General features: G+C 43.1%; 2 long non-coding RNA genes across 2 annotated transcripts in view; one reads left to right on the top strand and one right to left on the bottom strand.

Moving 5' to 3' along the window:
* The first annotated feature begins 2,548 nt into the window (after positions 1-2,548).
* LOC119470940 lies at positions 2,549-26,607 on the top strand. Its single transcript, XR_005199918.1, has 3 exons — positions 2,549-2,624; positions 17,262-17,377; positions 26,435-26,607. It is a non-coding gene; the product is annotated as an uncharacterized LOC119470940 (long non-coding RNA).
* LOC119470941 overlaps positions 12,582-27,920 on the bottom strand; it is a 93,027-nt gene continuing 77,688 nt past the window's right edge. Inside the window, exon 2 of the long non-coding RNA XR_005199919.1 lies at positions 12,582-14,097. This is a non-coding gene — a long non-coding RNA (uncharacterized LOC119470941). The remainder of the gene's footprint in view (positions 14,098-27,920) is intronic.

Genomic DNA, 27,920 nt, shown 5'->3' on the forward strand with positions numbered 1-27,920 from the left:
TATGTTAGTGTTTTAAAATGAGATGTTTCCAGAACTCAAAGGTACCTTTTTCTAATCTGGACAAAGCCATTTTACGTGCTGTCAGTGGTTCTCATAACCAAGAGCCTTAAACCAGACTGTCTTGATGCCATATGTGTGAAGGATGTCCTGTTCTTTACCTCCATCCCAGCCCCTTCCCTCCAGCTCCATTAAGGCAGGATTGGGAGCAGGGATCCAACCTCATGTGGTCTATAAACTCTCCAAAAGTGGTTACAAAAGTCTGGGCACATTGTGTGCTTTTACCTTTGTTTCAGGGCAACTGTCCATGAGGTTAATTGCATCTGTGCCTCGAAAAGAGCAAAAATCATTGTTTTAGGTTGCAGCAGTGGTTCTCAAACTTTATTGTGTATTGGAATCAGCTAGAGGACTTGTTAATCCACAGATTCTGAACGTGTCCTCAGGATTTCTAATCAGTAGACCTGGAGCAGAGCTCAAGAATCTGCATTTCTAATGAGTTCTCAGGGGATGCTGTTGTTGCTGGCCCAGGGAAGACATCTGGAGAACCACTGCTTTAGAATGTCAGCCGTGGCTGGGTACAGTGACTCACGCCAGTAATCCCAGCACTTTGGGAGGCCAAGACAAGTGGGTCTCTTGAGGTCAGGAGTTCAAGACCTGCCAGGCCAACATGATGGAACCCCACCTCTACTAAAAATATAAAAATTAACCAAGTGTGGTTGTGCATGCTTACCATCCCTGTTACTTGGGAGGCTGAAGTAGGAGGATGGCTTGAACCTGGGAGGCAGAGGTTGCTGTTGGCCGAGATTGCACCACTGCACTCCAGCTTAGGTGATAGAGCCAGACCCTGTCTCAAAAAAAAAGTGTCAGCAGTGCCTGTGATCAATACAGGCCTGCATGGGGCAGAACCCTGCACCTGCGGATACACTGGGTTTCTAGCCTCCTTACCAGCAGAGGGCAAGTCCACATTTATTCCAACCTGTGTCAACAGTCTCTTCCATCACAAGGTGGCAGCACCGGCACACAAATCTTGATACAGACACGGGGCCCAAAAATTTTAAATTCAACCAAAAAGCAAGATAGAAAAGCCACGTGAACTGCATTTATTCTACAAATTGGATGTAACCTAAGCCTGACAACTCATCAAAATGTTTATCTGTTAAGAACACTATCCATGCAAATCAGGTTTCAAGTCTAAACTAGACTGTGTGGCAGACGGGAATAAGAGCTGGGTGCTGTGTGGCCTGAGGCCTCTAGCCTGGCACCCCGGATAGGATTTCATACTTCTCTGTCTGGTGATTCAGAAATGTTCCTCTGTGGAAAGTCCTAGGCTGGATGCAGCAAAATTACCCGAGGTGCTTATTAAAAATACAGATTCCCTTTCCTCTCATAGCCCATTAGATTAAGTAGGTATAGGGTTAGGGTTAGGGTTAGGAACAGACAGTTATCTTTATCTTTTATTTATTTTTTTTTTTGAGATAGAGTCTCACTCTGTCACCCAGGCCAGAGTGCAGTGATACAATCTCAGCTCGCTGCAATCTCTGCCTCCCAGGTTCAAGCGATTCTCCTGCCTCAGCCTCCTGAGTAGCTGGGATTACAGACAGGTGCCCACCACCATGCCTGGCTAATTTTTGTCTTTTTAGTAGAGATGGGGTTTCACCATGTTGGCCAAGCTGGTCTCAAACTCCTGACCTCAAGTGATCTGCCCACCTTGGCCTCCCAAAGTGCTGACATTACAGGTGTGAGCCATGGTGCTGGCTGCAGTTATGTTCTTAACAGGTGCCCCAGTTGATTCTGAGGCCCAGCCCTGTTTTAGCTACCTGCATCTCTCTGTTTAATAAATATAAAACCAGTGCTTACCTATGAATATTTGGCTGTCTCTGCCTTTCACATAGTGGTTCTTTTTAGGTTCTGAACTCACAAAGCAGTTCCAAATGCAGAAAGAGCTACACTTTCCCATATGGCAGCTGCCAGCCACACATGGCTAGTGGCCACTTGAAATATCGCTGTTCTGCACTGATAATGTGCTGTCAGTGTTAAATAACACCAGATTTTGCAGACTTCATAGGGGAAAAATAATGCATAATATTTTATTCATAGCTTTTATACTAATTACATGTTGAAATGATTTTTAAAAAATATTAGGTTAAATAAAAAGATATTCTTAAAATTAATTTTACCTGCTTCATGTTTCTAATGTGACTACTAAAAACACTGAATTATGTATGTGGCTCATGATATATTTCTATTAGACAGCATTGGTTAGAGGATGTAAACAGCTTTGGCAAGAATGGAGGGGAAAGTGGAAATGGGAGAGGCAGAGCCTAACAGGGCTCAGGGGAAGAAGTCTTGACCGCATGGAATTCTAACCGCATTCCTCGACCCGGGCCTCACATCCTGGCAGCCAGGCCTGGAAGTGAAACATCCTTCAGCCTGCAGCCGCTGCAGTGCTTCAATAACACTTTATCCATGGGTGAGTTCCAACTTAGGCACAAGCCGGCTACAAATACCCAGGAAACACCCACTCTCCAAACAGGTTGAGCTCTGAGACAGACTGGATATTAGTCATTCGCCAGATCTCAGAGGGCCTTTCATATAGGAAAAAACGTGGTTCCTGCAGATGGTTGCTGGTAAGTGGGGTGTCCCCCAGGGCTTATTGAACCTGTGCCGTACGTGAAATCTCTACTTTTACAACAAAGGAAAACTTGACAGCTCATCATTAAACAAAACTGTATTTGTTTGTTCATTGCTTATTTAATGTAAGAATAAGAAAACATATGTTAAAATAGCTTCTCTGCAATACTATTACTGCGTTCCAAGAAAGGCAGGTTTATACTTAGCTGTGGTCCTCAGTGGTGTCCCCAGATCTGCAACATCTGGGAACAGCTAAGAAATGCGAATTCTCAGGCTCCAGCACAGACTTAAGAGATCAGAAACTCTATCTAGGGGTGGAGTCCAGCAATCTGGACTGTGACCAGTCCTCCCCTCTTCTCTCCCCCCTCCCCTCCCCTCCCTCCCTCCCTCCACTCTCTCCCGTCTGCTGTGTTAGGAAGCTATGCGGTCAGCCAGTCAAAAAGAGCAGATTTCAGAGTCAGGAGTCCCAAGGTTCACAGTTGAGCTCCATTCCCTACTGGGTGACTGGGAGTAGTTTCTAAACTTCTCTGATCCTGTTCTGCCATCTGAGGAATGGGGAAAACAATATCTCCTGTGTACGACTATTATTAGGAATTGGTGAGCTAATGTGTGGAAAAGGCTGTACCTGGTTTTTGGCACAAAGAAACAGATTATTATCAGTTACATGAAGGTGAGGCATCCAAAATGCTAGGAGAAAAACCTGAGCCTTTGCATGGTATCGCTGTGTCCATCGTTATCTTATCTACGCCCACAGCATGCTCCCTTTTTTTCACAGAAATTACCTATTTTCCATGATTAGTCAGTGAATCTACAACAATTTTATCTAATCTCATTCTTGCTTATGGACTCATTAAAGTGTTATCAGTCTTACGGAATTATTTCAAACCCCGTGAGCTCCTCCAAATAATGTTTGAGGGTTCCAACTTTCCCTGTCCCCTCACAATACAGCCTCAGAGGCTGATTTGATCAAGTGAAACCAGTGTGCCTCCTACTTCATTCTCCCGGGTTTGCTGCTTTGCTAAGGACCTCTCACAAAATGCATACTGCTTTTTTTTAAATTTTAGCCTTCATGTTGTATACCAGATAGCTAGACTGTTCTGTATATTCTGACCTACATCTGCATACTGCCTTAATAGAATGGATGTTTGCAGACGTGACTGTGATATTGGAATATGGAAGGATCAGTCCAGGGTCAGGAAGCAGCAGGTTGGCTTCATTCTCAGTGTTTTCTTTCCTGGGTCTTTGAAGCACCGGTGTTGCAGGGAAAAGGTTGTGCATCAGGAAGTGTCATTTAAAAAGGACCTGAGCTGGGCTGAGATATCAGCCAACACACGCCATGGCTGTGACCCCCACACCCCACCATACACTACTAGTCAGGGCAGCAACCCTGATCGTCCAACAAGCAGCAGAGCTGCCCAGCAGCAACCACATTAGGAAGGAATCAGAAACCAAGGCTCCCCTGGCTGTCACCCCATACCCACTTGCTGTCACGTAGAGTACTTGTTTATTAGTAATGATCTACTTTCAGTATCCTGCATCTGGTGGTGAACATTGGTGCTAGGACTTTTTAGCCTATAGGGCTCTCTGCTGAGCACTAAAACTATGAACTTCCCTTTGGAAGAGGCAGAAAATGCACTTCCTGGGTCCTCACTGCCAGCTCTGACAGGCTGAACTGCAGTTGGAGAAGGAAGCTGAGGACTGGGCTCCCTTCCTGTCTCCTAAGCCAGGGCAGGGCTGGGCTTCGGGTGATGGCGGGAGAGAGGGAAGCAGGTAAATGCCTTGGAGAGGGCTGAGGGGGGCACATTCCCTCTTCCTGGGACATTCCAGGTGTGACAGAGGTGCTTAGGCACAGAAGCCCTGCTGCTTGGACCAGCCAGGATGCTCATAGCTGAGTCCACCCCTTCCCAGGGCATGGACCGTGGGGAGTGTCTATTCAGAACCATCTAGAAGAGTTCAGAGCCTTTCAAACTTCTTTTCAAATGCGTTTCTGACTGAGGAGACAGCTCGAAGCTGCCTGTCGGGCTTAGAATCACTGTTAATTAATTAATTAATTAATCACTAGTTAATTTTTACTGTTGAGGGCTAGCTTTGAGTCAGATCCTTTTACCTCATCAAAAAGGGTGTCAGCACACAAGCTCTCCGAATTACTAGCTTGACTTTCTGCTCAGGGTGACTGTGGTAAAGAGGTTACAGCCCACAGGCAAATCCCAGTAGTTGGCCTTGGCCTGGAGCCACACCACAGAAGCCATCTCCCAGTGGGTGTGAAAGGAGTGTGGGGACAAGGCATCAATGTCTGCCCAAGGCAAAACAGGGCGAACAATAGCCTGCCTGTGGCACCCTCCCACCTGTCTTGTAGAGCAGTAACTCTTCATTTTCTCAGCCTCTGCATGGGAAGGCTCATTTAGGCTCCTTAGTTCACCCACACCTTGCTATGACAAACACAAAATGATAACTCACAATATATGGAGCTCTTACTATGTGAGAAGCACTGTATCAAGTGTTTTCCACATATCATCTGTGCTCTTCACAACAGCTCCTCAAGGAACACATGAGAATGGTCCCCTTGCAGGGAACTGCAGGGATTCAAGGAGGCTAAGCTACCCTTTAAGGTAAAATTGGCCAGGTCGGGATTTGAACCCAAGCCATCCTGACTCAACAGCTAGTGCTGTTTCCCTGACACCATACCATCTACCATTCCCAGACTTCTCAGTATTAGTCTATGTCTGGTTTCTGCGATATCATAAAATAAACATTATTAAATCATGAAGATGCAAAGAACGTGAGCCATGGGCATCACTAGGTAAATGACTGAATGGAGCGGAGCTTCTGTCAGCTGCCTCTCATCCGAAGACCCAGCACCTCCAAAACGCAGACCTCCAGGACACTGCTACCTCAGAGACATCTCCAGGCTCTGCCCACAGCCACTCACCCACTGCCTGACCTTGCCGGCCCCTGGAATTAAGCCACGAGTGGCTTCCTGTCTCCTGATAACGTCTACCCAGAACTCAGACTTCGGTTTCCCTTTGTGCCTAGACCACAGCCTGAGGCAGCCAAACCCATTTCCTTGGGGATCCAGCCCAAACCAGAGAGTGTGGACAGGCAGATGGAAGAACATTGACCTAGCTTCAAGAATGGGCTGTTCTAAGTCATAAATACTGTAGGAAGCAGCTCTAAGGACCACAGGGCTAGAGGGTGCACTGGAAGGGGCCAGGGCACACAGGATGGCTTTATTTTCAAATTTGTGCATCAAGGCTCTACCCATTTTTCTCCCTCTGAAATTAAGAAAATGGAAATAAGACACTCCTAGGTGTGCATCATAGCATGACCTAGCTTTTTTTTCAAATGATCTTTAGATTCAAGGATGATTCGGAGGAAGTGGAGATGCTGATTATTTTGTTAAACAATTCCTGCCTGTTTAGAAACCACACAGAGACAGCCCATGAAGTGGGAGAATGACTAATTGATGTGGCTAAAATCAGCTCCCTTCAGCACTGGACTCCCAGGGGTCTTTCTCACAAGGGCCAATTATGCAAATTGCTGAAGCCGTCTCCCCCCCACACACACCCCATGGCAGGAAAAGAGAAACTGTTTCTCTTCCTTGTAACTGTTTGGTCTGGCTGACTTCTGGATCCTGAGTAAGGCCTACAGGTCACTTTCCCCTGGGGTATGCCTGTGGGCAGCAGACAGACCAAGCTGTTTCTCCTCTACCTGTCTACACCTGTTCTCTGCCTGCTAGCACCCAGAGCTCTCCTCCACCTCCAGCAGTGGCTGCTGTTTCCCAGTCTCCGCGGCTGCCCCTCCCCAGCCTCTTCACACTGAAGGGCCAGCGTGCAGTCCTCTACCCTCTTCTTTCTCTTCCTCCCTTGGTAACTTCATTCAGTCTCTTGGCCTTCAAGAGCACCTGCCTCCGAGGATCCCTGCCCAGACCTCTTTTCTGCACCCCGCCCACAGTTCGAAGTCCTGATGCGTCCTCTCCGCCTTCCTGCCCAACAGCCTCCTCTAACATCCTAGGTCTAATGTGAAGGGCTGGGTCTTCCCCCAAACAATTCCATGGGAACCTTTCTCCAGGTTTCTGTCTCAGTGTTCTATCTCAGGTGCAGGGAACAGCAGCTCTATCCTCCCAGGTGCTCCAGGCAAACACTATGGAGTAGTCTTTGACCTTGGTACCTTTCCTCTGATGCCCAACCTACCATCTATTGGGACATCTGTTAGCTTCAAAATATATCCAGAACCAAACTTTTTCTCAATCCCTCCATCTCTACTGGCCTCCTCATTTCACTCAAAGTAAAAGCCTAAGACTCCCGAATGGTCTAGAAGGCACTTCCAGGCACTTCCTCTCTGGCCTCACCTACTATTCTTCTCCTCCTTCTAACTGCTCCAGCCATGCTGGCCGCCTGGCTGTTCCCCAGACACACCAGGCACCTCCTCCGACCTCAGGACCTTGGTGCTGGCTATTCCCACCTCCTCAGGACTTTGGTCAAGTATCACCTGCCTGGTGAGCCCTGCCTGGTCACCTCCAGGACCCAGGACCCAGAGTGAGTAAGCCCTAGTTTCCCAAGCCTGTACCCTCAATTTCTTGCCTGCGATACGAATTCCTAACACTTAACACCTTCTTTTTTTAGATGGAGTCTCTCTCTGTCACCCAGGCTGGAGTACAGTGGTGTGATCTCGGCTCACTGCAGCCTCCGCCTACCAGGTTCAAGTGATTCTTCTGCCTCAACCTCCCAAGTAGCTGGGACCACAGGCGCCCACCACCACACCCAGCTAATTTTCATATTTTAAGTAGAGACGGGGTTTCACCATATTGGCCAGGCTGGTCTTGAACTCCTGACCTTGTGATCCGCCTGCCTCGGCCTCCAAAAGTGCTGGGATTACAGGCATGAACCACCATGCCCAGCCAACACGTATCACCTTCTAACATACTTGGTAATTTACTTATTTATAATACTTATTATTTATTGCCTGTCTCACTCACAAGAATGTAAACTCCATGAGAGAAAGAATTTTCCCCCCATTTTGTTCACTACATATCCCAAAGGACTAGAACAGTTTCTAGGCACACAGCAGGCCCTTGGTGGATATTTACTGAATGAATGAATGAACACTACATGAAGTCTTGCTGTTTCGTCTGACTGACACCTGGACCCTGAGAAAGGCACAGATGTAGCTTTCACTTGGGGTGTGCCTGTTCCTGTGGAATCTTAATAGGGGAAAACACCATCCTGGGATTCCTCCTGGGGGAAGCCACTAGCATACTGCTGAAATTTTTTTTTAATCGTAATTTAATTTTTATTTTCATGAATACAAAATAGTTGTGCATATTTCTGGGGTATATGTGATACTTTGATACAACCATACAAAGTATAATGATCAGACCACAGTGGCTGAGGTATCCAGCACCTCAAGCATTTATTATTTGCTTGTTTAGAAGCATTCCAATGCCATTCTTATTGTTATTTTGAAATACACAATAAATTATTATTAACTATTGTGCACCAAGGTCTTATTCCTTCATCTAACTATACTTTTGTACCAATTAACCAATCTCTCCTTATCTCCTCTCCCCACTACCATTCCCAGCCCCTCATAGCCATCATTCTACTCTCTACCTCCATGAGATCAAGATTTTTAGCTTCCATGATACGAGCAATAATGTGATATTTCTCTCACTGTGCCTGGCTTATTTCACTTAACATAGTGCCCTCCAGTTCCATTTACATTGCTGCAAATGACGGGATTTCATTTTTTATGGCTGAATAATATTCCCTTCTGTATATCTGCCACATTTTCTTTGTCTATTCATCCATCAACGAACACATAAGTTGATTCAATATCTTGGCTATTGTGAACAGTGCTGCAATAAACATGGGAATGCAAATATCTCTTTGATATACTGATTTCCCTTCTTTTGGATATATACACAGCAATGGGATTGCTGGATGATACAGTAACTCTGTTTTAAGTTTTGTGAGAAATCTCCATACGGTTCTTCTCCATAGTGGTTGTACTAATTTCCATTCCCACCAACAATGTTCAAGTGCTCCCCTTTTTCTTCGTTCTCACCAGTATCTGTTATTTTCTCTCTTTTTGATAACAGCTATTTTAATTGGTATAAGATGATATCTCACCATGGTTTTGATTTGCACTTCTCTGATGATTAGTGATGTTATGCATTTTTCCATATACTTGTTGGCCATTTGCATGTCTTCCTTTGAGACATATCTATTCAGATCCTTTGCCTATTTGTAAATTGGATTTTTTGTTGGTATTGAGTTGTTTGAGCTCCTTAAATATTCTAATTATTAATCCCTGGTCAAATAAATAGTTTGCAAATATTTTCTTGGTTCTGTAAGTTGTCTCTTGATCCTGTTGATTGTTTCCCTTGCTTTGCAGAAGCTTTTTAGCTTGCTGTAATCCATTTGTCCTTTTCTTGCTTTAGTTGCCTATGTGTTTGCATCTTACTCAAGAAATCTGTGCCCAGACCAGTGTCCTGGAGAGCTTTCCCAATGTTTTCTTCTAGGAATTTCATAGTTTCAGTTCTTCAATTTAAGTCTTTAATCCACTTTGATTTGAATTGTGTATATGGTAAGAGATAGGGGTCTAGTTTCATTATTCTGCATGTAGATATCAGTTTTCCCAGCACGATTTATTGAAGAAACTGTCCTTCCCCATTATATGTTCTTGGCATCTTTGCTGCTGACCCTTTTTCAAACACAACCAAAGCCATCTTATCCATGTGTCCACGAGTTCAATTGCTATAGAAACAGCTCTATGTATTTGAAATGAAGCTGAAAAAAGGTATAAGAAATTCATTTCTGCCAGCTTGAATATCCAGCTCATCACACTCAGGGACTTCTCCTAACCTACCTTGCCAAGAGCCGCACACCCACTTTAAGAACAAGAGACCCTACGAGAACCCTGGAGATAGACATATCTGGTCACTGATTCTCCTTGGCCCTCAGGACCATGAACTGACCTCAATTCTCTCCAATTCCACTGCCTTGCAAACATTTTGTTGTTGTTGCATCTACTTCCCACACTGGTGTGAATACAGTATTCAAACTGTTAGTTTGAATCTGTTTTTGAGACAGACTCTTATTCTGTCACCCAGAATGAAGTGCAGTGGTATGATCATGGCTTGCTGCAGGATCGACCTCTCCTGGCTCAGGTATCCTCCCATCTCAGTTCCCCAAGGAGCTGTAAACTACAGGCATGCCACCACACCCAGCGAACTGTTTTTGTTTTTGATAGAAACGGGGTCTTGCCGTGTTTCCCCAGCTGGTCTTGAGCTCCTGAGCTCAAGTCATCCACCCGCCTTGACCTCTGAAAGTGCTGAGATTACAGGCATGAGCCACCACGCCTGGTCTATCACAAATCTCTTAATCTCTCTGTGCCCCAGTTTCTTCATCTGTGAAATGAAGATTTTTATAGTAGTACCCAGCTCACAGGCTTGTGGTGAAGATTGACTTAGTTGACGGTACAAAGTGCTTAAAACAGTGCAGGGCATACAGTAAGTGCTCAGTAAGTGTTAGCTATTATTAGTAATATTGCTACTATCATTACTATTAATGTTAATTACTATTAATGTTAAACAGAGTAACTGATTTGGATTTTTATTCCCAGCACTTAGTGTAGTACCTGGGATACAGAAAGTGCCCAGGAAAAGTTTGCTAGATGGATGAATAAATAAAAAAATGAGGATGAGTGATTTATTTTATTGTTAATTCTACTTTAAGTTCTAGGGTACATGTACAGATCATGCAGTTTTGTTATATAGGTATACATTTGCCTTGGTGGTAGTTTGCTGCATCTATCGCCCTGTCATCTACATTAGGTATTTCTCCTAATGCTATCCCTCCCCAATCCCCCCACCCCCTGCTATCCCTCCCCTAGCCCCTACCCACACCCCCGAGGCCCCAGTGTGTGATGTTCCCCTCCCTGTGTCCATGTGTTCTCATTATTTAACACCCACTTATGAGTGAGAACATGCGGTGTTTGGTTTTCTGTTCTTGTGTCAGTTTGCTGACAATGATGGTTTCCAGTATCACCCATGTCCCTGCAAAGCGCATGAACTCAAGGATGAGCAATTTCAATGCAGGGGCTGAATGCTTTCATCTCTGTTTAGCACAAACCTAGTCCCTAAATTTAAAAATTAATGTTGAATTTTGAATCAGTGGCACACAGGAAAGTTTCTGCATTTATCTTGTACAGTACAGAAAACTTCAGAGGAACATAAAAAAAACAAAATTAGTGATAGCATTGAAGGAGTGGGGATGGTGCCTAAGAAACTCTGGGAGATGGAGAGACCAGGTTGTGACTTTGGGAACAATTTTTAACTCCTCTGGGTTTCTATGTTTTCCTTTATCAAATGTAGCTAAGATGAGTCTCTGGATCCTAAGAAGACTAAATCAGACAGTGCTTTCAAAGTGCTCAGTTCTAGACCTGGCACCTGGTAAGTGCCCATTCAGTAAGTGCTGGCTTTAAAACCATGCATCAAGTACAGCTGACACATGCCCCTCTGCCCACCAGGCTGCAGGGCTTGACCACAAGGTGAGGGGTCCTGCTTTATGGAACAATAGCCAACCACCCAGGGGCCCATCTTTCTACCTCATCTTTCTAAATATCTTAACCAGAGGCTTCTCTTTCTTGTCCCCTCTTAACCATGACCCAGGGACAATCTAAAAAGTTCCTGCTCCTGTAACCAGAACTTGTCTAATTGTCATGTGCAAGGTATTTCTCCAAAACTTTTCTAAGAAGTACAGACAAGTTGTCCCCCTTCTGCAGACTTCACAATGAAACTGGGCATTTTTCCCTGGTTTCCTCGCCCCCAACTTCCTCCCTTGGACACTCTCCAAGTCTACGCAGCTGACTGTGTCTTGGAAAGGAGACTTGGAGCATGACGAATTGAGCACTCCGTCATAGATGACATTCATCTCTATGCTTGCTCAATATAAACCAAACTCTTGCCTTAGTTGGTTTAAATCCAGAAAATATCCAGCAGTTTATAACTTATCTCTGCCCATTCTGCGAGGCCTGTATGATTAATCTTTTTTTATGTCTTTTTTTTTTTTTGGAGACAGAGCTTACTCTGCCAGCCAGGCTGAAGTACAGTGGTGCGATCTTAGCTCACTATAACCTCTGCCCCCTCGAGTACAAGTGACTCTCATGTCTCAGCCTCCCGAGTAGCTGGGATTTCAGGCACCCACCACCACACCTGGCTAATTTTTGTAGTTTTAGTAGAGACAGTTTTCGCCATGTTGGCTGGCCTGGTCTCAAACTCCTGGCTTCAGGTGATATGCTGGCCTTCGTCTCACAAAGTGCTGGGACTACAGGTGTAAGCCACCACACCCGGCCTAAAATGTCATATATTTTGAACTGATTGACTTCTCCAAAAACTTATGGTTACTAGTTCAGAGAGGAAACTTGAGAGAAAGTTTCCCCACACTTAGATGAGAGGAAAGCAGTACAGCCTGCATCTCTGGTACTGGGGAGTATCAAACAAGGGGAATTGGGAGAAGGATGGAGGCAGAGGTGCAGCTCTTTGTCTTTCATGATTAAAATGAGATGCCGCTTTACATTACAAATCTAAGGAATCAGAAGAACAGCAAACCAAGCAACGAAGTTTGTTCTCCTCACATAAACTTTAAAAATCCAGCTTAAAAGTTCTCAAGCTTAAAATTTGAAAAATGAAAACAAATGCATGACATGACAGAGGGGATAATTCCTACATTTTTGGAAATGTTCTCATGTTTTCTCCATTTCCTCCTATGATTGAAAATGTCATCAAAAGGGAATACTGCTATTCGCAGAGTGCTCATCACCATAGTAACCACTGAGCATCTCTACCGTTTAGTACCTTCATTTTAATTATAATAAATGAGTTACAAATCTGTATCCGGGGTCCCAGTTATATATTTGCCATATGTTCACACACACACACACACACACACACACACACACACACACACATACACACACACACACACACGGTGACTAAGACTAAGAGTAAGCCTAAAAGAATGATTTGGAGCAGGAGTTGACGGAGGGAATGGTAGGAAAATAACAGGGATTCACTCAGTCTCATTTTCTACTAAATTTCAATAATGAGAACTATGCTCAGCAAATGTTTTTTGACTATATGAATAAAGAAAATGATGCATTTAATCAGAACTACATATTTAAATCTGGTGGTAGTGTGTACAATATTAGAGGAAGGGAATGCAGGCAACAAAAAGAAGGCTTCTGCCATGATCCATGACACTGACATTGCTATTCTGTGCAAAGTTGCTCACACTTTGACATTCATGCTCATTTTTAATTCCCCAAAACAAGCAACTGAATTTTCAACTTCCTTTTATTACCATAAAATATATGCAACAGATACCCTCACTCATCCCCCAATTAGCTTAACCTGGTGCCTACCCCACAGCCCATCCCAGACTCACCCCAACCCTCCTTAGACTTCTCTGTCTCCTTTACCAGATCCTTCCAAGTATTCAAACAGTGTCATCTAGTGTCCTGACATGGGTCCCCAATGGACTGACCCAGGGTGGAAAGGAGGAGTGAGAAGAAATCAGAAGGAAGAATTCAGGAGATGTGGCAACAGATTGGATGTAGCAGAAGGGACTAGAGAGTGGCTAAATATGACTCTTTGGTCAGCATGTGATTAAAAGGATGACGACATTGGGGAACTGGGGAGCAAAGCGGATGTGGACTCAGGAGGAAAAGGGCAAGTTTGGACTGGGGCATGCTGAAGTCAGCAGCAATATCAAAGTCCTGAGCAGCCTCATGTTGCTGGTTCCAGACAGCGGAGATGGTACAGGATGCATGGAAGAGAGACACAACAAGGTTGGGTCAGGAGCCAAAGAGGAAGTGCCCGAGAAGGAGATCCCCAAATGAGGCCTGTGTCCAGGAGGTCATTAGAAGACTGGCTTCCACGTATGCCAGGCCATACTCTACCTGGATTCCCAGCATTGAGAAGACCAAACATTTCTACACATGTATTACTGAAGCCCCCTGCAATCTGAAGGCGGAGGACGTGACCAATCTCATAAGCCATGTGTGGCTGAGGCAGTTGTCAGAGCTGTGATGAGGGAAATGCTCATTATTCTTCTATCCTTCACTTAGCCAAATAAAAAACTTCTTAGAATTCTTCCCCTATGACAAAATGGAACTGTGATTTTGGAAAGTCGCAGGCAAGTTTGCTAGGACTGCTGAAACTAAGCACCGCAGACTGGATGGCTTCGAGACTGAGTAGCTTCAACAGAAAGTTATTATTGCTCAATTCGGGAAGCCAAAAGTCCAAAATCAAGGTACTTGAGGGTTAGTTTGATCAGAGGGCTGCAAGGGAAGGCTCTGTTCTAGACCTCTCTCCTAGGCTTGGAGGCCTTGGTGCTGATATTCACAGGGCATCCTTCCTGTGCCTTCACATCGTCTTCTCTCTGAGTGTATCTACAGGTCCAAATTTCCCTATTTTAAAATCCTATTGGGTTGCGCCCCCACTCACTTTAACTTGATCACCTCTGTAAAGACTTTATCGCCAAATAAGATCACATTCTAGGTACTGAGGGTTAGGACCTCAATATCTGAATTCAGGATGGGTGGGTGCACAATTCATTCCATAACAATAAGAGGGAAAGAATAAGTGCACAAGGAATCACACGCTTGGGGAGAGTTCAAAGTGTGCAGAGCTGGCGGTCACTGCCTAGCCTCAGGACTTCGGAAATCCCCTGAATCTGGTTTTTCCAGTTCTCGTAATCTCATCTCACCAAAATATGGCATCTCAATACATTCCATGCATTTCTGGTGACAGCTCATTCTGCTGCATGCTAAGCAATGTGCTAACTACGTCTTAACTAGGGTGGTTTAACTGGTTTGGTTAACAGATCTTGGAGGCATTTCACCCATTCCATAAGCCTAAACAAATCTAATCCAGGTGTTTAAGACACTGCACAACATTAGACTGTTTGAAGCTCCATCTTCCTGGGGCAATCTAGGTTGGTGATAAAAGTGGCTGGTGACTGTTCTCATTCTTGTCACCATAACGTAACCCTATGCCAACCTGGTGTGAGGGACACTACTAAGTAAGGCAGAGTTTGCACTCAGGATAGATAACTATGGACTCATGCACAGATTCCAGCTGAGTGCCTCCCACGTGCTAGGTACTATGCCCAGTCCCCTGGAATTCACCTGTAAGCAGGACAGTCTTTTGGATGAGAGAGGAAATTCTCATATATCCACAGGCAGATGGAATTTCCAAGTGGAAAGCCCTAGAGGTTCAGAAACAAGGATACTGAAGTTTTTGCTTTCAGTCAGAATCTTTGCTTATAGTTGTGCAAATATTTGTACTGGTGGGTTTCCATGCCATACAACGTGCTAAGTATTTTTACATTACCCTTGCACATAAGCTTGATACAGTATTGGGAAGGAAAATGAAGAGGGTAGAGGTGGTAACAAACTCAAGCTAAAGAAATGGGATTTCAATGGGTACAAAGTCCAGAGAATTAGCTTGAGGAAAATGAACCAGAATTCACACAGGAGTTTTCAAACATCTCAGTATCAGGACGCCTTTATCCTCTTAAAACTTCGTGAGGCACGTATGTTTATCGCAGCACTGTTCACAATAACAAAGACTTGGAACCAACCCAAATGCCCATCAATGATAGACTAGATATAGAAAATGTGACACACATATACCATGGAATACTTAGCAGCTATAAAAAAGGATGAATTCATGTCCTTTTCAGGGACATGGATGAAGCTGGAAACCATCATTCTCAGCAAACTAATACAAGAACAGAAAACCAAACACCGCATGTTCTCATTCATAAGCGGGAGTCAAACAATGAGAACACATGGACACAGGGAGGGGAATATCACACACCAGGGCCTGTCAGGGGGTGGGGGGCTAGGGAAGGTAGAGCATTAGGAGAAATACCTAATGTAGATGGGTTGATGGGTGCAGCAAACCACCATGGCACATGTATACCTATGTAACAAACCTGCATGTTCTGTACATGTATCCCAGAACTTAAAGTATAATTTAAAAAAAAAAGTTTTTGTCTGTGTGGTTTATATGTATTAATATTCACTAGATTAGAAATAAAACTGAGAAATGGTTGTAACATGTGTTCATTCATTTAAAATAACTATAATAAACTCTTTATATTTTAACATTAATAATTATTTTCATGAAAAGTTAACTATATTTCCCCAACGCCCACAAAATGCAATGAGATTGGCATTGTTATATTTTTATAGATTTATTTACCGTCTGGCCTCAGAGAAGACGGCTAAGATCTCATATCTACTTCTGTATTCAGTCTGTTACTTATGTTGTTTTGGCTGAAGTACATAAAGAAAATCCAGTTTTACATAGATATATAGTTGAAAAAGGCAGAATCTTGCGGTCTCTCAAAAAGAAGCTAGGGACCCCCAGGAGTCCCCTGGCCACATTTTGACCTTGGCTCACTGCAACTTCTGCCTGCTGGGTTCAAATGATTCTTGTGCCTCAGTCACCCAAGTAGCTGGATTATAGGCACGCACCACCACATCTGGCTAATTTTTGTATTTTGACTAGAGACAGAGTTTTGCCATGTTGGCCAGGCTGGTCTTAAACTCTTGGCCTCAAGTGATTTGCCTGCCTTAGCCTCCCAAAGTGCTGAGATTGCAGGCATGAGCCACTGCAGCTGGCCTAAAAGTCACTGTCTTTTAGTTTGTTTTCAGTGAAAAAATTAGTATAAAAAATAAATTAGAAACAGACACTGTTACCCAGTATCTATATTTAATCACAGAAATATTTATTTCTTAACGCTTCCAACTCTGAAATCCCAGACATTCTTGACTATGTACTGTAGTTATAAATAATATGAAGGCTGGGCACAGTGGCTCATGCCAGTAATCCCAGCACTTTAAGAGGCCGTGACAGGTAGATTGCTTGAGCCCAAGAGTTCAAGACCAGCCTGGGCAACATAGTGAGGCCCCCCCACCCCAATCTCTACAAAAAACAAATAAATTAGTCAAGTGTGGCGGCATGCGTCTGTAGTCCCAGCTACTCAGGCAGCTGAGGTGGGAGGATCCCTTGAGCCTAGGAGGTCAAGGCACTGCACTCCACTTCGAAGGCTGAGGCAGTGGAACCGCTTGAACCCAGGAAACGGAGGTTGTAGTGGGCCGAGATTGCACCACGGCAATCCAGTTTGGTTGACACAGTGAGATCCTTATTCAAAAAGAAAAAAGGAAAGAAAGAAAATATGTATCCCTGCACTATAGGAAATAGGAAGTATTGTGTGAATTTTGTTTTGACATCTTTTTTCTTGGTCTTTCGAGGAACTATGTCATATGAATCATGATGACTGCTGGAAGCACACAGGAAGATAAAGAAAAGTGACTTGTTGCTCAATTGTTTCAAACCCAACTCTGAGTAGCAAACTGTGGCTCCCTAAACTAGCCCAGAGGGCTTGACTCTGACAAGGTTCTGGGTGTAGCCATAAGCCTGACCCTCAAAAATCTTACCTGAGATATTGACAGTCTCACCCTGAAAGCAGATCACAGATTGTGTTTATAATCTAGTGGTTTGCAGGATATGATGTACTACCTAAGACAGTGAATAGGGTGATGGAGTTTGGTGCTACTAGTCCTCAGATGCCAGAAAGGCTGAAGAAGCCTGCCATGAAACTAAGTTTCTGGCCAATGTTCCAGCCTAATCTCAGACCCTGGGAAAACAGGAGCACCCCTTCATCTCCTCCTGCAGGTAAGGATTCACCACATTCACCTTTGAAAGCCCCTCTTCCACCAACCATGGACACCTTTTGCAATCTCTAAAGGTTCTCTCCTTGAACGCCTGGTGCTTTTCCCTGTGCTTGTCCTATCTCACTCAGATCTATGATTTCCCTGATGATAGTCCCCCCATCTCAGCTGTCCTTCTCAGCCTCGCAATCCACTCTCATTCTTCACCTGAGTGTTCCAGCAAGATCACTGTTCCGTAGAAGCTCAACCTTCAAACTTGCAACACACATTTCCTGGGTCCTGCTTCATCTCTATCTGCTGTGCTCAGTCCTGGGGTAGGATCAGTGTTCCTGTCACTCCAGCTCCTTTTCCAGGGATATTTGCATCTTTAGTAGTAGGCTTCATTGGTGGTCCTTCTGTGGAATGTTACAAAGAGAAGGGAAAACACTCAAGTACTGTGAAGGGAAATGTTGGGGGCTGGTGAGAGATCACACGGACACCTCTCACTACTACCCCCAAAGCTACTTTAACCTATTCCTGTTAAGACAGAAGAGTTGGCCAGGTGTGGTGGCTCACACCTGTAATCCCAGTACTTTGGGAGGCTGAGGCAGGCAGATCACCTGAGGTTAGGAGTTTAAGACCAGCCTGGCCAACATGGTGAAACTGTCTCTACCAAAAATACAAAAAATTAGCCAGGCGTGGTGGCACGCACCTGTAATCTCAGCTACTTGGGAGGCTGAGGCAGGAGAATCACTTGAACTGGGGCAGACAGAGGTTGCAGTGAGTCGAGATCGTGCCACTACACTCCAACCTGGGTAACAGAGCAAGACTGTGTCTCAAACAAACAAATAAACAAAAACAAACAACAACAACAAAAATACACAAAAGGGTCATGCCCCAGAAAACTCAACTCTGGGTCTTTGATTTGGTATGAATTTCCCTACTTTCTTTGCCAGAAAGAAACCTGTGTTATTTTTTTCTAGCTTTATTTGAAGAAAAACTAATAGTCATCTCCATGCTTCAAGTGAGAATTTATGTAAAGCATGGCCTATAACATCTGGCATTGTTTCCTCCACGGCTGCTGACAGGGTCCAGAGAAAAGCACAGGCGCTTCAGGAGGGGGTTGCTTGCTGAGTGTCAACGTGTTTTTGCAACAATAACAAAATGATATTGTGCTTTTAACACTTGGTAGGAAAGGATACATTTCTTTCTGCCTCCTGGCAAATCACTGAATCTAGAGCAGTATCTGTCAGGCTGAACTTTTCCAATACACACTCACCTTTCCTTTGTGGTTTGCTTTTTCTTAATAATGATTCCATTCCAAAGTTTTCTTCTTACGTTTATGTCTCTCCCGGATGTTATGCAGCCATCCAATGCAAAGTACGACACTCCACTGAATCGCAGTAAGAATGGTGTTGATCCGCGTCTTCATTGCATCCACCAGCACATGGATGCCCAGACAGATTTCATATGGAGTAGAACTGACTGTGAGGTTTTCTGGAATGACTGATGGATTTGGCCTGTCATGCAAAGTTTTATAACCCCAGCTTATCTCCAGAGGAGGCCCCATGTGTCAGTCAAAGGCTGCAGAAGACACTCCGTTCTCAATTTTAGTGTCTCATAAAGAAGACTGGGCAAACACAGAGGAAAAGGTACTGTGTTTACTTTTAAAAAAATGTTAAAGTTGGCCAGGCGCGGTGGCTCACGCCTGTAATCCCAGCACTTTGGGAGGCTGAGGCGGGTGGATTACGAGGTCAAGAGATCGAGACCATCCTGGTCAACATGGTGAAACCCCGTCTCTACTAAAAATACAAAAAATTAGCTGGGCATGGTGGCGCGTGCCTGTAGTCTCAGCTACTCGGGAGGCTGAGGCAGGAGAATTGCCTGAACCCAGGAGGCAGAGGTTGCGGTGAGCCGAGATCGCGCCATTGCACTCCAGCTTGGGTAACAAGAGCGAAACTCCATCTCCAAAAAAAAAAAAAAAAAGAAATGTTAAAGTTGTTATAGTTATTGGATTGCATACATGGATTGAGCTGTGGATTAGGAATAATAGGACCTAATGATATAATAATGTGGTTTATTTTAAAATGTAAACACACACTCATATTTCATGGTGCAATAGAGGAAAATTTCTTCTGAAAGAGCAAATAAGCTGAGGAAAACCAGACTCACAAATTCCTGCACATTCCTAGCTTTATGATCCCACGGTCTTATTTGGTTAATGTTCACTTTCCACACTTGTCTACCAAAATAGCTTCCCAGTCCAAGTTAGTTACTGCAAAGTAAGGAGCTCAAGTGTCCCTCTCACACTTCACCGGATATTAATCGTTCAGAGCTCTTGCCCTCCCTTTCGCAATGTTCCTGATTTTCATACTTCCGATTGAGAAACTACCACACACACTGAGGATATCCTGCTTGGTCAGCAGCCTGGCTGTTCTAAGTGGCAGCTCTCAGGGGAATTGCCTCCAGTATTTCTCCAGAATGTTGCTCTGGGGGGCACTCCTGTGCCCTAGTAATTCTGGCGCTTGTCAGAGCCAGATCATTCTACTAACAATGGTCTTGAGCCAACATTTGTCATTCAAAGGTTGCTCTCTTATGGAATTGCCATGGCAAGGCAATCATTTCTTATTTAGAAACACTGGGCACTTTTAGATGGGCTTTCATGGTGATTATACAGTTTTACATTAAGTTATGCAGGAAAATATCTTTTAGGAGCCCCTGACACTCAATGAGGCACCCTCACATTGAACAGAAATAATTGCAAGTAGGAAGGTAATTTGAGGAAATGACAATCCCCCAGTGGGATCTGGTTTTGAACTGTGACGTCTTATAGCATTTCATTATTGTTTTGTCAGTGCCAGGAAATCTGATCTGGGAGAAACATTGCCACTTCTTCTAAGGCTCACATCGTTAAAGTTTATTTCTTTATTTGAGGGAGGGAGCTTGTTCCAAATTGGAGAAAACCATGGGAAGAGTTTGTAGGACTTAAATTCCAACTCTGTTGATGTCTCAGTTATTTATTACTGTATAACAAACTACCCTGAAATTTAGTGGCTTAAAACAAAAACCATTTTATTGTTCGTGATTCCGTGGGTCAGGAATTCAGACAGGGCTCAGTAGGGATGGTTCACCTCTGCTCCACATGGTATTGCCTGGAGCTGGAAGATCCAAGATGACCTCACTCACAGGCTTAGGCATTGGTGCTGGCTGATGGCAAGGATAGCTCACTTCTCCTCCAAGGACCTCTCTCTTTTCTCTCTCTCTTTATCTCTCCCTCTACTCCCCTGCCCCACCCTTCACTCTTGTTCTCACTCTCTCTCTGTGGTGTCTCATTATTCGGTAGTTGTTTTTACATCAAGGTAGCTGGCACACCAAAGGAACTGGAAACTCTCTCGAGGATCAGAAATCAGTGTCACTTCTCCCACATTCTACTGACCTGACCAAAGTAAATCTCAGGATCAACTTAGAATCATGCAGAGAAGAAAGATTCCACTTCTTGGCTGAAAGAGCTGCACAGTACACAGGGATTGCTGGTGGCCATTTTTGCAGAAAAGCTACTATAGTGGCTGACTCCTAGCTAGGTGTTTCTAAATTCCTTCACTGGACCAATTAATATTAGCCAATGGCCTTAAAGAAATAGAGTTATCTTATTTGGTAGACTGCCAAATGCCATGTACACTGTGTGTAAGATGCACATTGTTTTATGCATTGTTTTAAAAGAAAGCCACCATATAAAACGGGACATGATATCAATTGTTAAGATCAACTTCAGAGACACTAAATGATGGAGGAAATGTGCATGTTAGAATTAATAAAAAATAGTAATAATCTAATATAACTCAACAGAACTTTAAAATGAATGGATAAAAATCTGAGGTGTAAAATTAAGTCACTCTTTTGATCACTGAGTCTATTAATTATCAACTTACATAGATCTTATCCTGACAAAGGTGCTGATGATCTGGACTACTGTCTAGCAGAACAGGGCCTTAAGGAAACATTATTTACACCCCCATCCCCTCATCAAACTATGAGAAAAAGCCACCCATGGGAATAAGGATAAAAATTTAATATCTGCAGCTCAAATAGCAAAGCTGCACTTTATTGGGAAGTTGGTCCCTACTTTTGGTTGCTAATAATTAATATTATTATTATTGTTATTTTTTGAGACAGAGTCTCTCTCTGTCACCCAGGCTGGGTGCAGTGGCACAATCAGGGCTCCATGAAGTCTCTATCTCCTTGCTCAAGCAATTCCACCACTCATCTCAACCAATATACCTTCACCCTTTGCTGGTTCTTTTAATTCACTCACTATATGATTTTCACCATCGAATAAGGTCTCAGTGCTTTCACAATGGCTTCCTAGTTGATAGGGTTTCCAGAAATATACTAAATCATAAAAGCAGGAATTATCCTATTTCCAAATGTAACTAATGCTTATTGGGTTCCTATCATGTGCCATAATATGTACTAGATGCTGGCAATACAATGGTCAAAAAGACAGATGTGGAGACTACCCTCTTATATCTTATAGTCTGATGAGGGAAGTAAGCAATGAATATGTAAAATGAACATTTTAAAGAGTGAGAGATCCTGCAAGTGTCTGGGGGGAAATAAAGAAGGTGATGAGAGATAATAAGAGGAGGCTCCTTTAGACAGGAGCAGTCACCGAAGGCATCTGAAGAAAGGATGTCGAAGCATAGACCCAGGGATTAAAAAGAATCAGCCATGCAAAAAGCAGCAGAAGGTGCTTGAATTAGTCCATTTTCAGGCTGCTGATAAAGACATACCTGAGAATGGTCAATTTACAAAAGAAAGAGGTTTAGCTGGACTTACAATTCCATGTGGCTGGGGAAGCCTCACAATCATGGTAGAAGGCAAGAAGGAGCAAGTCTCGTCTTGCATGGATGGCAGCAAGCACAAGAGATAATGAGGAAGACACAAAAGCAGACAGCCATGATAAAAACCATCAGATCTCATGAGACTTATTCCCTACCACGAGAACAGTATAGGGGAGACTGCCCTCATGATTCAATTATCTCCCACTGGATCTCTTCCACAACATGTGGGAATTATGGGAGTACAATTCAAGATGAGATTTGGGTGGGGACACATAGCCAAATAGCCAAACCATATCAGTGCTCTAGACCAGGCAGAGGATACGATAAGAACAAAGGTGCTGAGATAAGAAAGATCTTGGCACATTTTTAGAAATTAAAGTAGATTAGCTTCACTGGAGTGCAATGAGCAAATTCCTCCAGAAAACCATTGAACACACCTGTTTAAATATCTGCAAAGCAAAGCAACCACAACAGAAACCAACTAGATCAAGAATTTTCCAAGTCTATCAACATCTCTAGGAGGAAAAAAATGGGTCCTATAGTGGGTTTTCTAAACCATCTTCCTAGCCAGATGTCAAGAATGTTTCTTGGGTTTATAGGAGTTCATTCATTAAGTCAGTGTTTCTTAAACAGGAATAATGAAGTAACCCTTTAAATGGAAAAATACTATAAATCATTAGTGTTGACAAATCATTTTAATTCTGTTTATTTAAGATAAATGAAATATAAATGCCATATATGCATAGCTCTTATGCAAATATAAGACTAAATCAAATGGATAAATTACATACAAACTAAACTACGAAACTAATAAAATTATCAATATTAATTCAGACTAATGGTTGATATTATTTGCTGCCACTAATGCTCATGCTTGGTTTAACAGTAGAAAATATACTGATGTATTTAGTTTTGCTTGTTGCAAATCTTGGCCATTGGAACTATTATTATTATTCTGAGACAAGGTCTCTCTCTGTCACCCAAGCTGGGTGCAGTGGCACAATCAGGGCTCAATGAAGTCTCTATCTCTTCGGCTCCAGCGGTTCTCCCACCTCAACCTCCCAAGTAGCTAGGACCACAGGCACATGCCACCATGCTGGGATAATTTTTTAAAAATTTTTTATAGAGATGGAGTCTCACTCTGTTGCCCAGGCTGGTTTGGAACTGCTGGGCTCAAGCAATCTTCCCACCTCAGCCTCCAAAAGTTCTGGGATTACAGGCATGAGCCACCACACGCAGCACTGGAACCATTATTGTTACTGTAATTATTTTCTTTTTAGAAAATAAAGCTTTCTTAAAACAATAGATCCATTACCTTGAAAGGCTAATTAGCACACTCCAAAATACAATACTGAAATTTAACAATGGTGTTTAACAAAAAAATTCTTTGTTTTTCACTATGGCATTTACTGCTAGTTGACCATTGCTAATTTGTGTATACGAAGACAGGATTTCACAACAAAACCACTGACTGAATTTATACTTCTGGACAGCTCTGCAGTCTTTTTGACTTCATGTGGAGATGTTCCCAGCCATTCATTCTCCCACTGCCTTTCTCTACCCAAAGACCACAAAACCTCAGCATGTACATTGTAATAGAATGTGGGCTTCCTTGGTATTAACATGACCATATGTTCAAAGCAAGTGCCTTGCAAAAACTTTATGGGGGACTTCAGTAAAAGGAGGTGGTCAAGATGTTGCCGAAAAAGGGGTCCCCATCTAGATGCCAGGAGAGGGCTCTTGGATATTGCACAGAAAAGAATTCAGGGTGAATCCCAGCGCACAGTGAAAGAAGCAAGTCTATTAGAAACTACTCGTTATAGAGTAGGGCATTCTCAGAAATCAGGAGGAAGAATGTGGCATTCTTTGTTAGTGCCTCTACTTATAAGAAACTATAAGGAGTTATAATTAAACGTAGAATGTATAGATGTGCTCACTGAAGGTGGGGCTATTGGTGCTATCAATGACCATTAATCCTTCAACCTAAGCTTACCCATTAACATTACATTTAAGTAAAGTGGGCTGCGCTCTTAGGACATCTGGACATTCTGCTGGCTTGGTGGGAGCTGTTCTGTGTGGCCATAAATATTCTGCAATTATCAGGGCAGTCAGCTTAGAATGCAGCTATTGGCAGACCATAAGCATTCACTGTATAGGGGCTTTCTGAGGGCCTAGCTCCGTGCTTTAAGATGGAGCCACTGTAGTCACATTTTATTAAACTAAAGGCCTAGTAATCAGAGGCTCTTCTAATGCAGGGGTTCTAGAATGTATTTTTATTACTTTAATAGTATAATAAATAGGAAAACACATTTTAAATTTTTATAGATTTAATAGACTCTAGGGATATGTCAGAAGGCTCCAGGTTGAGAAATGGTGCACACATGAATATTCAGGTCATCTGAACTGTTGTACAGCCTCAATAACAATCAACCCAATGTGAGTACAGCAGATTAGTGCATCATGGAGCCAGGGACATCTATCTGGTTTAGAAAGAACGTGAATAAGGAAATGTAATATATATATATATGGTAGCTAATAACAATGATCAACACTTGTCTACAGTAGCTGCTTAACACAGGCATTGTGTTAAGCAATTGATAAATATTAAGTATGATTAAAATATGTAGTTCATTTATTAGCTACCACAGACATATCCAACAGAATAATATAATTCCAACTAGATCACTTAAAGAAAACTCACAGGAAGGCAATTTGTTTCTAAGTTAACATTAGGTATAATGCTCCAAACAGAGAGGAGGAATTTGTCACAGAGCAAAAGGGGTTGCTGAGTGCAGAGGCCAATAACCATGGCACTGGTTTTTGAGAAAAGAGGCTTATTGCAAAACCTGCCAGCAAAAAGACAAGAGTTGGGTTCAAATCTGTCTCCTTGGTTTTGGGTCTGGGGTGAGTTTATGGGCCTGAGGGCAAGGAAAGGATCTGGGAATGTTGGCTTGGTCTGATTAGAGGGCTTCAAATTTTGCCATTTACGGTAAGGTACGTTGAGGCGGACTTTAGCCCCAGATCTTCCAGGCCAATGGACGCCTCCCTCTGAAAGCATACCAGTGTTCATGTTCCAGTCATGGCCCAGTCCGCTTGGTCCTAAGAGGAGGAATCACTGGTTCTGGGTATTGTTAGAGGTCAAAGGTTTTTCTATTGCACACCTCCCGGTTATATGACCTGCGGCTTTTTGACTCTGTTATACCTACAAGGTAAATTGACACTTTGTTATCAACAGAGTAGGCCCAGTTTGGGCTGGTCCCACAATTACAGAATTCCCTTCCCAATTTCCAGACCCAATCTCTCCTTGACTTCCAGACTGAATATCAATACACATTTCAAATTTACAACATCAGTGATACAGGTTGTCCAAAGATGGTTGTCAACAACTCTTTCCCTCCCTGCTTCTCCTATCAGGCAGTGAAGCCTTACTCCCCTTCCCTTGAATAGCGTCTGGCTTTAGTGACTTGCTTGATCAATAAAATACAGTAGAAATCGCTTTGTGCACTTGTTAGACTAGGTCATAGGAATGTTCGGAACTTCCACCTGGCTTTCTTGGAATGCAACTGTTTGGGACACTCCCTCTTGGAACTCAGCCACCTCTCTGTAAGAAAGCTAAGCGATATGTGTTGCCACTGTCATGGACGGCCCTTGCTCAGCTCCCAGCAGAAGACCAGGCGTAACAAGAGCCATATAAGTGAGCCCAGATGTCTCACTGTAACTGCAAGAGAAAAACAGAGAATCACCTTGCTAAGTCCAGTCAACCTACAGAATCATCAAACATAATGAATTGCAGATTTAAGTCACTGGATGGTTTTTTACATAGGTAACAATAGGGCACTGTAAGAGTGACCCAATCAAATCTTTCACTTCCCCTCACGAAACTGGCTCCTCACTCTGTGTATGCCACCTTAGGAAAAAACTTCAGCTTAATCAGGTCAAAAATCTTAAAGTCATCTTTGATCTTTTCTTTTATTCAAATGTCACATCCACTCCATTAGCAAATCCTTTTGGCCCAATCTCCCAGTCATATCCCGAAGTTCTCCATTTATTGCTTCTTGCGTGACCCCACCATCTTGGCCCTCCTGGAAACTCATGCAGTGACTGAGGATGTACAACCAACCAGGACAGACCCAGAGAAATGAATGGGAGAGCTCTCAAACTCCAGCTGGTACAAGGATTCACATTCCTTTCAAATTCGTCCTTTGCTCTGCACATACTTGGACTTTAATGGTGTGTTACAGGGATGAAGTTGTTTGCAGTAAACATGGATGCTCCAACAGAACCTGCCCAAGTCTCTGATGGAAGCCAAAGTTTCCACACAGGGATGTCCCTCAAATCTCTGAGACAGACACATGCTAACCAAGACTGCTTTGGCCACATACCACTGGGACTCTGTGTTGGAGTCAAACAGTTATAACCCTGTAAGTATTTTAAAGCATTTCAAAACTCTAAAGGGCAGTGTATATCTATATTTACCCAGCACAATGAAGGCAAAAACCACACTCGTGAATATTTTTAGCATTTGGGGCTGTCAGAAGAGCTAGGCCCTTGACTAAATATATCTAGAGAGTTTCTCTACATTACTAGCAGGGTTTGTTTTCTATTCCTATTTCCTTCAAACAGCAGTCATATTGAAGGAAATAAGCACTGTAATAATAAATACCTATTTCTGCATCATAAATTATTATGGAAATTTTTCCTATGTTTATTTTCTCTAGAATTCCTAAGTTCCTATAAATCATGCTCCTAATACGAATTTTCATTGGTAGGATCTTCTACGAAGATCCAGAGAAGTGAACCACCAGCTAACAGAAGAAGTAGATGCAATTTCTTACAACCATTAAGTTCTCTTTATACTTCATACATGTGTTAGCTAATTGACCTCTCTAAACTCTGATCTATCACTATCTTTTTCAAGAAGAATGAGAATCATCTAAGGTACCTCAGTGATTAATTACAAATGACAATATTTAGCATACATTAAATTCTCAGTGTGATAAGTGTTTTACATGCAATATATCACTGAATTCTCAAAACAACTTTGTCAGGTAAATCCTATTATTATTATTATAGAGAAAAAATAAACTTTTTCTGTATGTTCACATTCAACAGACTTCTGTGGGGTTTTTCCCCCATACAATCAACTCTCCTGTGGGACATCAACTGGATATCCTACAGTTCCATTCAATTCTGATTTCAACCAGAGTTAGCATAGACCTCACCAGTGAATGACTGAATCCCACAAGACTGCCCCCCATTTCAGATGCCAATCACAAGTCCTAGGTGTCACCTGTACTTCTGATAGACTGGCTGTAAATCAGAGTTCCCACAATGCCCTCCTCAGGTTTGATCGTTTGCTAGGATGGGTCACAGAACTCAGAGGAACACTAACTTACCATCACCAGTTTATTGTGTTAAAAAGATATGATAAAGGATATAGATGAATAGCCAGATGAAGAAACACAGAGGGCGAGGTCCAAAAGGGGCTGGGTGCACGAGCTTCTGTCCTTGTAGAATTGAAATGCATCACCCTTCCAGTTTGTGGGTCTGCTACCCAACCCAGAAGCTCTCTGAACCTATAGTTCAGGGATTTTTATGTAGGAATGGCCAATTAGTAACTCAATCTCCAGCCCCTCTTTCCTCACTGAAGGATAGAAAATGGGGCTGAAAATTCCAACTTTCTCATCCTGGCATAATCTTTCTGGTGACCAATCCCCTTCTAGGAGT

This window comes from Cebus imitator, unplaced genomic scaffold, assembly GCF_001604975.1.
Source record: "Cebus imitator isolate Cc_AM_T3 unplaced genomic scaffold, Cebus_imitator-1.0 Scaffold45, whole genome shotgun sequence".
Classification (NCBI taxonomy): Eukaryota; Metazoa; Chordata; class Mammalia; order Primates; family Cebidae; genus Cebus; species Cebus imitator.